Source organism: Hemicordylus capensis, chromosome 1 (assembly GCF_027244095.1).
Source record: "Hemicordylus capensis ecotype Gifberg chromosome 1, rHemCap1.1.pri, whole genome shotgun sequence".
Lineage (NCBI taxonomy): Eukaryota > Metazoa > Chordata > Lepidosauria > Squamata > Cordylidae > Hemicordylus > Hemicordylus capensis.
The window spans coordinates 183,156,533-183,171,856 of record NC_069657.1 but is presented as its reverse complement, the minus strand read 5'-3'; the positions used below and the strand labels follow the sequence as shown (position 1 = coordinate 183,171,856).

Below are 15,324 nucleotides of genomic sequence, written 5' to 3'. Positions count from 1 at the left end.
TAGGGTCAGGGTCAGGGTTAGGGATAGGGTTAGGGTTAGGGTTAGGGCTAGGGCTAGGGTTAGGGCTAGGTTTAGGGTTATCATCATGGTTACAGTTAGGTTTATGGTTAGGGCTAGGGCTAGGGCTAGGGTTAGCTTCAGGGTTAGGGTTAGTTAGGGTTAGGGTTAGAGGCAGGGCTAGGGCTAGGATCAGGCTTAGGTTCAGTGTCAGTGTCAGAGTCAGGTCTAGGGCTAGGGCTAGGGCTAGGGTTAGGGTTCGGCTTAGGGTTATGGTTAGGGATAGGGTTAGGGTTAGGGTTACATCTAGGGTTAGGGTTAGGTCTAGGGTTAGGGTACGGGTTATGGTCATGGTTAGTTTCAGGATGAGGGTGAGGGTGAGGGTGAGGATTAGGGTTAGGGTTTATTTCAGGGTTAGTTTCAGGGTTGGGGCTAGGGTTAGGGTTAGGGTTAGGGTTAGGGTTAGGGTCGGGGTCAGGGTCAGTGTTAGGGTTAGGTTTATTTTCAGGGTTAGTTTCAGGGTTAGTCTCAGGGTTAGTTTCAGGGTTAGTTTCAGGGTTAGAGTTAGGGTTGGTGTTTGGGTTTGGGTTTGGTTTGGGCTTGGGGTTTTTCTTAGGGTTAGGGTTAGGGTTAGGGTCAGGGTCAGGGTCAGGGTCAGGGTCAGGGTCAGGGTCAGGGTTAGGGTTAGTTTCAGGGTTAGGGTTAGGGTTAGGGTTAGGGTTAGGGTTAGGGTCAGGGTCAGGGTTTGGTTTTGGTTTTGGGTTAGGGTTAGTTTAACCGCTCCAGGCAGTTTTGGATGATACAGATTATTTACACCCATTTCAGACTGACTTATCCGTGAGCTATGCTTTTGGACTTCCTTTGTCACTCTGATGGATGATCTCCAACAGATATCGGTTGTCAACAGAGGGAATGTGACTCTGCTGATGCTTTTGGATCTCTCAGCAGCTTTCAATACCTTCAGCCATAGCATCCTTCTGTATTACCTGATAAGCGTGGGATTGGGGGGCACTGTTTTACAGTGCTTCTGTTCCTACCTCTCTGGTAGATTCCAGATGATGCTACTTGGAGACTGTTCCTTTGCAAAGTGAAAACTAATGTATGGAGTTCCACAAGGCTCCATACTGCCTCCAATGCTCTTTAACATCTACGTGAAACTCCAGGGAGATATAATCAGGAGGTTAGGTGCAGTGTGCTATCAATATGCTGATGACACCCAGATCTATTTTTCCATGTTGACCTCATCAGGAAATGGCATAACCCCTGCTAACTTGGCAAAGAGGCACCTTTTAAAAGTGGAAATTCTCTCTATTTAGCAGGGGGAGAGCAACTGGCCCTATCCATCCCCAACACAGTATAGCTCCAGTGGCCGTTGCTGGTGTCTTATGTTAATTTTTTAGATTGTAATGCCTTTGGGGACAGGGAGGCATCATATTTATTTATTTTATATCTATGTAAACAGCTTTGGAACATTTGTTGAAAAGCAGTATATAAATATTTTTCGTATTTGTATTGTATTCATAACTTTCCTAAGTGCCTGCCTAGAGGCGGTAATGGGTAGGGTGATATAGGTTTGGTTGGCTCAGCTTTCGGCTTGGCTGAACCAGACTCAGTCAGTTTCAGCCACTGAACCAGGCTGAGCTGATTTGTGGGCTGGCTCAGTTATACTTGTAAAGGAGAATCCTTGGGGATTCCCCTTTATGAATAAAGGACCTTCCTAATCCTAATGGAGAAAGTGGCCTCCATACCTTTAGAGGAGGGGGCATAGAAGCAGCTGAGACAGCAAGCCCTCTTCTGACTTCCCAAATGACCACCTGTGCAGAGGCCATTTGCATCTCCACATGATTTTTTAAATTGTATTTTGTGAAATTTTACTGTTTTTACTCTATTGAGGTCCTTCTCACCACCAGGAGGGCCGGTGGGCAGCAGGGAAGGCTGCAGAAGCCCACCTTCCCCCACAGATGATCAGTGAGGACCGTCTAGACATCCATGTCACGTGCCCAGATGGTCCACTGCTGCCCCAGTAGGAGCAAAGGCACGGTGCATTGTGGTGATCCCCCAGCAATGAGCGGGTGCCCATCAGTGTGTCAGCACTAGCGCAAAGCAGCCAGTGCTGGCATAGGGTCGACTAAATGTGGCTAAGGGAGTATTCACTCCCTTAACTCCATTTAAGAAGCGGGCTCCCTAGGTGAGTTTGCCGCTGAGACACCACCAGGATCCGGTCGGCTCCCACAGATTCTCATGGGCAACGAAGCCTGGGGTTTGCTGCCCTAGTCCAGTTTTGGCTGCTCACTCCCTTAACTCCATTTAAGAAGCGGGCTCCCTAGGTGAGTTTGCCGCTGAGACACCACCAGGATCCGGTCGGCTCCCACAGATTCTCATGGGCAACGAAGCCTGGGGTTTGCTGCCCTAGTCCAGTTTTGGCTGCTCACTCCCTTAACTCCATTTAAGAAGCGGGCTCCCTAGGTGAGTTTGCCGCTGAGACACCACCAGGATCCGGTCGGCTCCCACAGATTCTCATGGGCAACGAAGCCTGGGGTTTGCTGCCCTAGTCCAGTTTTGGCTGCTTGTGAGAACAGCCTCATTTTCTTTTAAACTTTGGACACCACCTAGAGATGTACATATCAGGCAGCATAAAAATATGTTAAATGCATAAAGAAAGAACCTTTCGTGCAAGATTTTACACACTCTGCACTTTACTTTTTTTTGAAAGTGTCCTCTGACAACTTAATTTGGCACAAATAAAGTCTGCCTGCAGGATCTAGATCCATTATACAAATGAAACAAATGGTCATGCTTTATTTTCTTTCTGCTAGTGATGGAGGGAGATGAATGCCATATACCTTAATTACAGAAAGTTCTACTGAGCTTCTTCTAACTTCAGATCCTGAAATATCATCTGATAAGCTAGCACAAGCTTATCTTCACAACCTTAAGGGCTAGGAACTTGTATTTTAAAAAGAAAAAGAAAGCATAGATATTCAGGATGTCTGAATTCTGTGTCTAATACCAAAGTTAATACTTTTTCAACACTAGAACGGAATACACACTGACCTGCTCTATGCCTGTGCATTATTCATTTCATGATTGGTTGTAGGGTTAGGTAACTCCATAGCCTAAGGTAGTTTACAATGCAATAATACAATGCAATAAAGTCTATAAAGTACTTATCCTGTCAAACATCCTGAAGGTGTGGAGAAATAAGATTTAAAAGATAAGAACCAGTCTAAGTTTTATGAGGAGTCCATGCAGCCAGCAGAAGAAAAACAGTGAAATCTGACACTGGTGATACATTATTTTAAGACCAGCTACCCCATTATTTTTATATCTTCTCAAAGTCTATTTTAAGTGCCTAATTCATAAGACCAATCATTAAGGAATTGCCATTCTCCACACAACATTTTATATATACACCCATATAAATTTGGCATTGTGGCAGGAAAATGTTGAGGCAGGCTCTTTCCTTCAGGCTGCAAAAATAACTCTTCACCAGTAGGCCTAGTTGAGTCTCAGAGGATATAGAAGGCGGGGAAGAAAGATGGCTCTGTTGCTGGATAGGGAAAAGCAGGATGAATTGATTTCCATTAAAGGAAAATGACACCTCAAGGGCAGTCAGTACAGTACATTGCGTGGGGCATTAAAATGTTTTTATTTCAAAATTAACTTTGGCCAGTTTTGAAACATTCTACCGTCAATTTTGCCAGATGCATGGGATGCCCATATGCAGATCAACAAGATAAATGCAATTCTCAAATGTCATTTAAAAATTGACCTTCTAATTATATTGTACAAACCAGAACCCGTTGTCACACTTGTGTGTGTCTGTGTGTATTAAACATTGTGTTGATGATTGTAACGTGACAAAACAGCATGCTCCAAAAAAGCACCACTTTTTAAAAAAGATTGTTATAGGGAATGATTTATTGGAAACTGTTTTGATTGGGCTCCACAATATGATCAGTTTAGGACAGAAGCACAAGCAGCAGGCAGGCAAAGCCAATTTTCCTGTGGAAGTGGAAGCGAACATATGAGTAATAGCCGAGGCTGAGAGAAAGAAACTGGGTCAATTAAGCGCACTTCAGATACCTTTCAGACAGTATAGCAATCACTTCTCATCTAATTAAGAATGATTGTGGTGCAAATGGCAAGGCAAGCTGATCTATTTCCTCCATGAAACACAGTATGCCAGAGCCCTGATCTATAGCTGCTGACAGAAAGCAGTAGAACTTAGGAGGCATAGGAAGGGCCCGGCATCATCTTTCAGCAAACCCTTATGCCAGGAGTTCTTAAACTGTGGTCTGGGAAGGATTCACCACCAGGAGTCCTGGATGCCCTTTCAGGTGGTCCCTGAGGCAACCATGAAACTAATGACAGAAACTGAAGAGTCGGAAGACCTTCTGAACTTTCCACTGCATCATTTTAAAATATAAAACATAAAGTAACTTGTTGCTTCCGCAGTGTAATGGAAACTTCAAACGCTTGTGTTGTGTGCCCAGTTTGGCCCTCATGTGCACATATAACTTCCTTGGAGCATGACCACAAAGGATCACAGCCATTAAGTTACTGGATAATAGCCAGCCACTGAAGCAAGTCTCATGATCAGTGAGGCTTGCCTTAAAAGGGTTTGCAGGCAGAGCAGGCTTAGACCGCTCTCCCTGCAGACAATCCTCAGACAGCCCTGCCGCCCACATGACTGCCGGCTCCATCACAGAGCCAGCGGGGGCTGCAGGGATCGGGAGCCACATGGCCCCTGGAAGTTCCAGGACGCCCCTCCTGGAAAGACTCCCAGGGCCGGTAGGCTTGTTTCAGCCTCCCAGTGGGGAGTCTCCTCGTATGTTGCTGTGGTGCGGAGCCGCCCCGCAGCAATACACGATCAAATAGACGGGGTTAGCAGAGCACTCACTCAGTTAACCTCGTCTAAGGGAAGGAGGAATTAGGAGGGTTTGCTGCTGGGAGCCGATCGGGCAAAAGCGAGCTAGGCTCCTTTCGCTCGCTTTTGCCCGATCGTGAGAATCTCCTCACTGTCTTTTAATTCAGGAGTTTTCATTCTCCCATGCAGTGGTCACAATCCATAAAATACGTTGGCCCGTAAAGAACTTGAATAGTGCTCCTCAGTGCAAAATAAGAACCATGGCTTGAAACATAGCTTTTTATTGTGATAATAGAGTTACATGACCAGCCTACTGAATGCATTTGTAAGGGTGCATCTACACTGGAGCATATTGGGGAAGAGGTATTAGTCATCACAACTGTCCAATGGGAACTGCACAACATTCTTCCTTTTAGGGATATGGTCACTATCCAGTCTAACACTGCACTGATGCATCAGAGTTTTCCATTGTGTGAGGGGCAAGGGTGATGTTTGGCAATCTTCCCTTCTTTCTATAGCAACTTATGCCTTCCAAAACAATGTCCCTGAGAGTTAGGGGGCTAGAAAGATAAGTTATGCTATGAGCATAGGTACGAGGGTAATTAAGTCATTAACCAGAGGCTTTGGGGAAAGTGAAAAAGCTGTGATTATGGAAGATTGTCCCTGAAGGAATAACCAGAAGACTTGAGGAAAGTGAAAAAGTTGCCACGGTTATATTTGAATGAACCTGACCCTGACAACGAACTGTCTTGGTGGGCGAGCTGGTGGTTTCTTGTGAGATGTCAATTATTAAATAACTTATTGGTTTAAGCATTCACTAACCCTCTCTTAGGATTTCATTATATGTAAATGTAAGATTAATGTTTTAATGTGAATAAGAATAGTCATGAGGTTATACTATAATGCACGATATATAATATATATTCTTTAGTCAGATTAATAGGATAATGCTTAAAGAGACATAGTTTCAGGAGGGACAGGCAGAGGGAAGGGGGGGGGCTGCTGAAAATCACCTCTTCCCCCTCACATGATGGAAAATCCTGGCACAGTGGTGCAGTGTTAAGTGTGGATAGCTACTGATAATAGTGGCCCACATGTTGCACAGTGTTCTATGGGCATTTTCGACCAGCCCACACTGCTGTGGGCATCTAAGGAAGTGCTGGTGGTCTTGTGCAAGAGAGCAAGTATGCAAATGTTAAAATTGTGTGCCTGCACTTTGGGAGCTCAACTTACATTAGAAAATAATGTAAATTGTGCTCCCGAAATGCCAGTGTGCAACTTTACGTATGTGCATGCTTGCACTCTTGTACAAGACTGCCAGCTCTTCATTAGGTGTCCATGTAATGCTGTGTAACATTTGGCCACTATATAATAATGTCTATAAAAACTATTAGTATATTAAGTGAGTAGTTTTATTAAAAGAGTCAGTGTATTGGAATATTTACCTAATTTGAGCCTTACAACCAATCCTGCGTACTAGGGAAAGATGAAAGAGATTGGCCTTCTTAGGGTTACTCAGTAAGATTCATGGCTGAGTGAGTAGGATTTTTAGCCCAGCATCTACAGAGATGCCCCCTTCCATTTAAAGTTCTGTATCTGCAGGGATGATTCAACAGAAGATTTACCTCACTACTTTTTGAGTTGCCTGGTTTGCAAGGAAATAAGACGCTTCTAGAAAGTGCAGCTTCTTGACATAACTCTTTTGGGGTCAAATCAACAGAGCTTTGTATTTCTGTTAGCCAATGATAAGAGAATGGAAAGGTAGCTTTGTTCACCCTTGCAGTGAAATTTGTACACTCATGTTTGTTTGGTAATAGATGTTTTTAATGACTATGGAATATGTTTTGATCACTGATATCCTGATTATTTAATCATGCTTCGTGTCAATGTGTAGTCAGGGGCATAACTAATAGGGCAAGGGGAGACAGTTGTCTGGGGGCCCACTGCCTTGTGGGGGACCCCAGAGTCAAGGCACATGACTGACTCCCCTAGCCACGCACTCGCCCGGGCTTCCTTCAGTAGTATTCATCCTCCGAAATTGATGTGAGTGTTAAGACCTGGAGCTACCAGAACAGCATGTCTTTCTCTAGGAACATTAAACGACTTGCATCATCCACAATTTACAAAACCTTTAAAAAAATAATTTAGGATGATGTTCTATTGTGTCACATAGGATCTATCTATCTATCTATCTATCTATGTATCTATCTACATATTATAATAAATAATAATAATCCGATTTCTATACCGCCCTTCCAAAAATGGCTCAGGGCGGTTTACACAGAGAAATAACAAACAAATAAGATGGATCCCTGTCCCCAAAGGGCTCACATTCTAAAAAGAAACATAAGATAGACACCAGCAACAGTCACTGAAAGTACTGTGCTGGGGGTGGATAGGTCCAGTTACTCTCCCCCTGCTAAATAAAGAGAATCACCACGGTAAAAGGTGCCTCTTTGCCCAGTTAGCAGGGGTATATACACACACACACTATTTATATATATATTATTAATCATATATATAACCCTATGCTTTTTGTTACCACTATTCAGCCTCATTTAAGATTTCTCTACTTCATGAGCTGAGCTTCAGTGAGTAGGGGTGCATTTTAAAATCTTGCCTCTGGGCCCACTCCAACCTTGCTATGCCCCTGTATGTATCTGTATGGATTTTATTTGGAATTTATATTTTAGTTCTGTTAATCATTTGGCCAAACAAAATGTATTTACTTGAAGCCTGGGCCACCAGTATTCCTTTAATAACACTGGATTTCAAGTCGACTGCCTTCAGCTGCATTCTTATTAAAGCAATTCTCCTAGGCAACGACTGATGCACTGCCACAGTGACCTGTTGATGGATAAGCTTGTTATAGAGCCTACATTACAAGATGTGCCAAATTAAGACTCCGGAGCAAGTAAGGAAGCACCTTACTTATGGATGGCATCCAGCTGAATTGTTTAAGTGTGGAAAAGGCAGCATGCTGTTATTTTGCTACACCACTGGAGGGAAGGAGTAGTTCTGCAGAATATGTATGATATTAACATGAACTCTCTGGCTGAAGTCAAGTGTAGTATGTCAAGAGAAATCACAGTAATTACAGGATGTTCTTCACCTTCAGTATGAGCCTGGCAGTGCACTTTGCATAACAGGTGCATTGCAAGGCATACCAGTATACATACCAGTCAACTGAAAGAATTTGTGGCACATGTACATTTTAGAGCCAAACTACTTATTATGCTGGAGCTCCATGCTTGGAGCTCCCAATATTGTTTTCTTCCTGTGAAAGGGGCCATTAGGAGTGCAATTTGGATCTGGGTCACAGCAAAGAAGGAAACTATCCCCCATGGTAGTTTTTACAAGAAAATGTTATTAAAAGTTCTAGTCACATTGCTTCAGCATAACATGTAGTTTGGCCTTCATTTATTCATTCATCCTTCACATATGTATTAATTAATTAATTAAAGAACACAATAATTTTAAAAGCAGTTGCAGAACTATTCTAGGAACTGGGGAGAGATGTGTTGGTTACCATATGGGCACTAGCCAATCAGCACACTTTATATAGAAGTTTTCCCTGATTTATATTGAACTGTATTGGCAAGCTTGCAGAACTGGTTTATCATACTTACAGATCATTGCAATGGTGCTTCCAAATGGCACCAGTGTTCTAAAAGTGTTACATCTACCTTCTGCCTTCACCCTGTAAGAACAAAGCCATGCATGGTGATCTCACAACTACAGTAAAATCTTCCCCTTCTACATCCCAATGAGCACATTAAACCCAGGTGATTTTAATCCTGTTCAGATGATTTGAATGCTTTGAGTACTCAGGAGACAACCTTGCATCTGAAGAGAGCACTTGCTTCCATACAGGTAGGGCTCTGCATGGAGCACTCACCTCACATGTTAAATTAGGTGTGTGATAAATGGGAGTTATGGGTCCTCCTCCATCATAGGAATTAGATTGTGAGCCCGTTTGGATTAAATTTCCTCACAGTGAGCTGGTTTGGATTAAATTTTCCCACCCGCCAAACCAGCCCATGAGATTAGGAAGGGAGAAACACTGTGAGAGCCATCACCACCACAACCCCAGCCATCCTGACATCTTTCCCAGACATTCTAATGTCCTCCCAGCACATTCCTTTATCACATGGGGTGGGGGTAGTTCATCTGAACTGCTTCTCTTCATGCAACCCAGATACTAGTTTCAACTAATAGTTTCAACTAATATTGGTATCAACTAATATTTGGATCATATGTACAGTGACGGTTTGGATGATCCTCCATATGACAAAGGAATGTGCCAAGAAGACATCAGAACATTTGGGAAAGATGCCAATGGGCGCTCTCTTAGTATTTACCCCTTCTTAATTGCACAAGATGATAACAGGATATTAGCTGAAGTGGCCCACAAATAATATTTGTACTTGTCCTGTAAGGGTATGTAATTTTTTCATATGCAAAAAAACCCCTGTTGCACAGTTGAAGTATTTATGAAACAGCAGAACAGACTAAAGTCACATACTCACATACTCAGGGAAGGGATGTGCAAACCGGTTCAAATTCGAACCAGTTCAAATTCAAACTAGAGTGGTTTGAAGGTTTGAATTTGAACCGAACCAGCCATCAGGTTCGAGCTGCAGGTTTGAATTCGAACCGAAATGGGGGTGGTTTGATTCAAACTGGTTCAAACTGGTTTTAACGGGTTCAGATATCCAAAAATTGGTAGGATGGTAGCTGGCACCCAGGGGTTCCTGCCACCCAAACCCCAAAGCAATCAGACACTCATACGATTTTTTATGAATTTTTGAAAATTGTTTTTATTTTTTTCTCATAGGGTATAATGGGACTCAAACCAGGACATTATACTTTATTGTGGAGCACCCATGGGTTCCAACAACCACCCAAACCCTGAAGCAATCGGACAGTACTACAATTTTTTATGAATATTTGAAATATTTCCAATTATTTTTCTCATAGAATATAATGGGACCAGAACCAGCCCATATCCCCTATTGTGGAGCACCTAGGGGCACAAAAGTGGGGTGGGTGGTAGACAGACAGGGGTGCCTACCACCCACAAATCTCCAAGGCAATTGGACATTCCTCTGATTATTGGTGAATTTTAAAATTGTTTTTGAATTCCTCATAGGGAATAATCAGGATTGCAGCAAATGTGGATTCATGGTTTGTCATTGAAAATCTTATATGCTACCAAAGAATCTACACTCAGAACACTTCAGAAACAACAAAACCCAGTACCCCATGGGTTAGCAACCCATGGGGGTGGTTGGTACCCTCTTTGCACTAGACCACCACTCACTATGGGCCACCCCAGCACTCCACAAGTGGCTTTAAGGTTTTTCTACATAGGGAAGAATGGAGGTTTCAGCAGCCCCATAACTGCACTTGGGGGGTGCTGTGGTGGCCCAGAGCAAGGGTGCCAACCACCTCCATGGGTTGCTAACCCATGGGGTACTGGGTTTTGTTGTTTCTGAAGTGTTCTGAGTGTAGATTCTTTGGTAGCATATAAGATTTTCAATGACAAACCATGAATCCACTCTCATCTGCTAACCTTAAAGACACATAAACTTCAAAAATCACTTAAAAATCAGCCCTTTACCCAATTCCTTTCAAATAATTCTGATAGCTACCTGGCCCCCCTTGGGTACTTCCACCCACCACACTCTGCTCTTGGACACCCCTTTCCCCTCGATGTGAAGCTATGCATTTGCTGACACCTCCATGCTTCTTTATGGAGAAAAACCTTAAAGTTGTGTAAACTTCAAAAATCACTTAAAAATCAGCCTTTTGCCCAATTCCTTTAAAATAATTCTGATAGCTTCCTTGCCCACCTTGGGAACTACCACCCACCACACTCCACTCTAGGACACCCCTTTCTCCCTGACGTGAAGCTATACATTTGCTGCAATCCTCATTATTCTCTATGAGGAGTTCCAAAATTTTTAAAAAATTCACCAATAATCAGAGGAGTGTCCAATTGCCTTGGAACTTTGTGGATAGTAGGAACCCCTGGTTTTCTACCACCCACCCCACTTGTGTGCCCCTAGGTGTGTCACAATAGGGGATATGGGCTGGTTTGGGTACTTTTATACCCTATGAGAAAAAAATAAAAATAATTTTCAAAAATTCATAAAAAAATCGTACGAGTGTCCGATTGCTTTGGGGTTTGGGTGGCAGGTACCCCTGGGTGCCAGCTATCATCCTACCAATTTTTGGATGTCTGAACCGATGTCTAACTGGTTCAAAATGGTTCGAATTCGAACTGAACCAGGGGGAGGTTCGAGCAAAACCAAAACCGAACCACCCCTTCCTGGTTTGAACCTGATTCAAATTCGAACTGAACTGGGCAAACCAGTTTTGTGCACATCCATACCTCAGGGCCAAATTGTGCGTGACTGCAGAAATGGAAACCCTAGTGTAATTTTCTTCTTGTAAAGCAGCTGTAAGGGCTTCAGTTTGGACCAGAGCCATGGCATGGGAAAGGAAAGATCCAACCCTTCCTCCACATGCCAAATCCACTCCCTGCCCCAACAAAAAAAGCTTCAATTTACTGACACAAAACGGTGCCTGAAAGTCCTCCTTCAGCTTCAGGGGAATTTAAGTCACTGGTGTGGGGAGAAATAGTCAGACCCTGTTCCTATCATGTTCCAGTATAAATCAGGGCCAATTATGGCTGCTTTTACAAGAAGAACATTAAGTGGGGAGTTCTAGTTGTTGAGTTCATTGAAGTCAACCATAATTGGCCATTTCAGATGTCACGCAAAGCCATAGTTAATTCTGGGTTCTGCACAACATCTCAAAATCTTGGGAGTACATACTCCGCTACCTCTATGAGTTTCCCAGGATTCTAACATCCCAGCTGATCAATCTTGGTTTATTCTAACCAACATTTTAAAAATAAACCAAGATCAGTCAGATGTCACAACCAATCTTGGTTTGTTTCTAACCACAGTTAGAAGCAGAATTATTGAGATCTGTGTAGGAGCAGGCGAGTGGGGAGCGGAGAGCACACACTCCCAAATATAGAGATGTCACTTGGAACCAAGATTTAACTGTGGCTCCCTATGACCAGCCCAATGTGTAGTTTGGCCCTTAGATGATGCTAATTTATATTCCCAGAAAATGTGGGTGGTCCAGCGGCAACTGTTGCAGTTTAAAGACCCCTCAACACAACAAACTAGTATGCATTTAAACTTGGCAGTGAATTATAAGCAAATTGGCCAGCAGTACCTGACACATCCTAATTAAAGACATGTATTACTATTATAAAACCTGCTTCTAAGTAATGAGCATTTTCATTTTGTGATTGCCTGTTCCAGTGTGAGCCATGTGAGCCAATTTCACCCATAAATATCAGTCTTCAGTCTGACACCATTGAGGCACGACCAAAATATCATTGGTCTTTAAAGAGACTGTAAAACTCCTGAGCTCAACTTTTGTTGTTTAATGCTGTAAACAGCTCTGTGAGTGAAAATAAGTGGGAAGAGAATTGGATGTCCTAACATCAAGTTAAGTTCCCTGTCTCGGAGGCCCTGCTGTCTGACCTCGAAATCAGTTCCAGGAAAAATCAGACAACCAAATCCTTTGAGGCACAATGTGAGATGGCCCATCTGAGTATTCTGCACTTTTCTGGCTGCTAGACTGATGAGCAAGGAAAGAGCTTTGTCTTTAATGAATGCCTTTCTCTGAGACCCAACACAAGTGGGTTAAATGATCTAAGGCAGCAAAATAAGTGTGGAATTCTGCATCAGGCTTCTCTGAGACATTATAGAACAATACGCTCAGAAGGGAATACAAGATTGATATTGGAGCATTAGACCTGATCTTGTCTGTGTTGCTCTGAAAGGATTTGATTTATATCAGAAGGTTTGCAGCATATATTGCCTAGGAAAAATATGTAAATATAATTTACTTTTTTGTGAGTGCAAAATACAATTGAAAAGGAAAGCAGCAGTTGAACGACATTAATCTTGGAGAGAAGCTGGCTTGTTGCTGCTTGGTGCAATTTAAACGTTTGTGTTACCCCATAAGTCATGCCTTCCAGGGTAGGTAAGAAAATGACAAAGACCATAATGAAACTTTGGGGACATTTCTTCTATCTAGTGTTTTCTAATATGGATTCCTATCTGTTATCTATGTTAGGATCTTGTTTTCTAAATTATTTACTATGAAGTAATTCATTGTGTAATTCTTTGGTCCAGATTATTTCCTTTATACACTAACTAGTAACATTGGTCCAGATGGGGAAAAAAAAAAAAAACCAACAACCCAGGGGCAGACTTTTTACCATTCCAAATGCATGTGGAAGGTGAAGCTGCTCAATGCCTTTATATGGCAGTGATATTTGTTATTTCAGCCCTACTGAGCTTCTTTGGGCCATTCCAAAGTGACTTGGAGTGGATAATTCAGTAGGCAGAATCTCTGCAGAGTCAGACACAGAGGTTTGTTTTTACTTTGGATATGTGTGTCAATACCACACACATAGGACAGATGGTTCTTGGATGACTTCTGTCTAAAGAAGCAGAAGTAATGAGAAACAGAGCTGGGGGCCAATACAGTAAATAGGTGTTAGATGTACACATCTGGATTGAAATGTCAAAGACAGCAGGAGACAGGGCAGAAGCTTGAACCAGTGCAGGCAGATGTGAGAAACTGGATGCTAAAAGCATTGGGCTGGATCCTAGCTTTCAATGGAGCATTGCTTCATTGTGGGAAGTGACTTCCAGGAACAGAAAGAGAGTTGCTCTCACACAAGGACCTCTTGCATGAGCACAACTCTCCTTCAGTCCCAGAAGGAGCTTCCAAAAATGGAGCAATACCACACTGATAATTAGGATCCAACCCATTATAGTGCATGGCCTCCTGCAAGGAAGAACTCCTTTAGAACACAAGGTTTGGTCAACCTAGAGATTCGAAGGGCTCCAATAATATTCCTCGAGCTTGGTAATCTTTAGCACTGTGGGAGCATTTATGTGGATAAACAGGCAGGAATCCTGGCCATATCATTCACTAGAGGTTCTTACATATTTCAAAATTTCCCATTTCCCACCTGAGCCTGATCCCAAGCCGATCAATGTGGTAGATCTTTCCAATACCACTAATAAGAACACCTGCTTGAGTAAATTCAGGAGCATCTCATATCAATGCTAAGCATCTCTCTCAGATTTGGAAGAGGCAAGAAAATTAATGTGAGCCATCTGCTACTAAGCATCTGGTCAATGTTGGACCTGCTCCATGTCAGACAAGTGCACCATCTTCATATTTTCTTTCAAGCTATGAATGACAACATTTTGTATTCATTAGGAGCTCTTTGTTTCCAAAACTGACTTTCTGACAAATAATTTTAGAACTACATTTGCTATGTTTCTAGAGAGTAATCTTTTGAAATTAGTGTTACATGATCAATCTGAAATAGCAATTTTGGGATCTTTTCACACATCACTTACAAAACAAACACTGTTACCTTGCCCCCTCTAAAAACAACTATGAAGTCTTGCTTTCAAACTGATCAGCACTGAATATCATATTTTCTGCTCAGCTATGCTATGCAAATCTGAACCAACTGAAGAAACATTAAATGTGTTCACGTGTAAGTGAGTAGACAAGATGTATAATGAGGCAGGATTTGGTTCCTGTGGCCTTAATTGCTTGCTGAAGTCACCAGCCTGATATATTGTAATGTCCAATGGAGTATCAAATATGAAGATACAGAGAGTTACATTGATGTTACATTCTGAATACAGTAGCATTAGAAAAGCTTGAACATAAAAAAATATTAAACGCACTTTAGATTCCTCACATTAAAATTCCAATCACCTTCCTAGCCACCAAGGGGGAAATTCATGCTCCAGGGACCAGGAGTTTTTTCAGATGACAACTTTACCACGACTATAGTTTGGGAGGGTGGGTGTGCATTCACATATTGGCCAGCTTTAGCTCAAAGTCTGTGCGATATTTCAGAGAGCCCTTCACACACAATTTGTGGTTTTCCCTCCGTATTTGAACCTAGCCCGGTTTATGTCCAGGGTTTTTGCATCAGAGTATACGTTATGTCCCAAACCCGCAGTAAAGCCTCATGGTAATCCCTTAGTAAAGCCTGCTGACTGAAAAAACCTCCAGAACAAGTGCCATTACATGACACATATTTAGAGACAATAGTAAATTTGCTGGAAATTGCAGGGTAGCACAACAGACCAGTGTCAAGAAGATAAGTGATCTGGGTGACCCATGGTGAACAGCAATTGGTGATCTTCATTGTCTTTTGCCTCCTAGAACCTAAATGCAGCATAAACATGCTCTCATAAGAACATAAGTACGTAAGAACAGCCCTGCTGGATCAGGCCCAAGGCCCATCTAGTCCAGCATCCTGTTTCACAAAGTGGCCCACCAGATGCTGCTAGAAGCCGACAGGCAGGAGTTGAGGGCATGCCCTC

The 15,324-nt window shown here is 42.6% G+C and overlaps 1 long non-coding RNA gene across 2 annotated transcripts in view; it reads right to left on the bottom strand.

Annotated features, from left to right (window-relative positions):
• The window catches only part of LOC128339208 (uncharacterized), a 225,487-nt gene that overhangs the window by 42,923 nt on the left and 167,240 nt on the right, over nucleotides 1-15,324 (bottom strand). For both annotated transcript variants that reach the window (XR_008312903.1, XR_008312904.1), the window contains one exon: nucleotides 8,497-8,567. This is a non-coding gene — a long non-coding RNA (uncharacterized LOC128339208). The remainder of the gene's footprint in view (nucleotides 1-8,496; nucleotides 8,568-15,324) is intronic.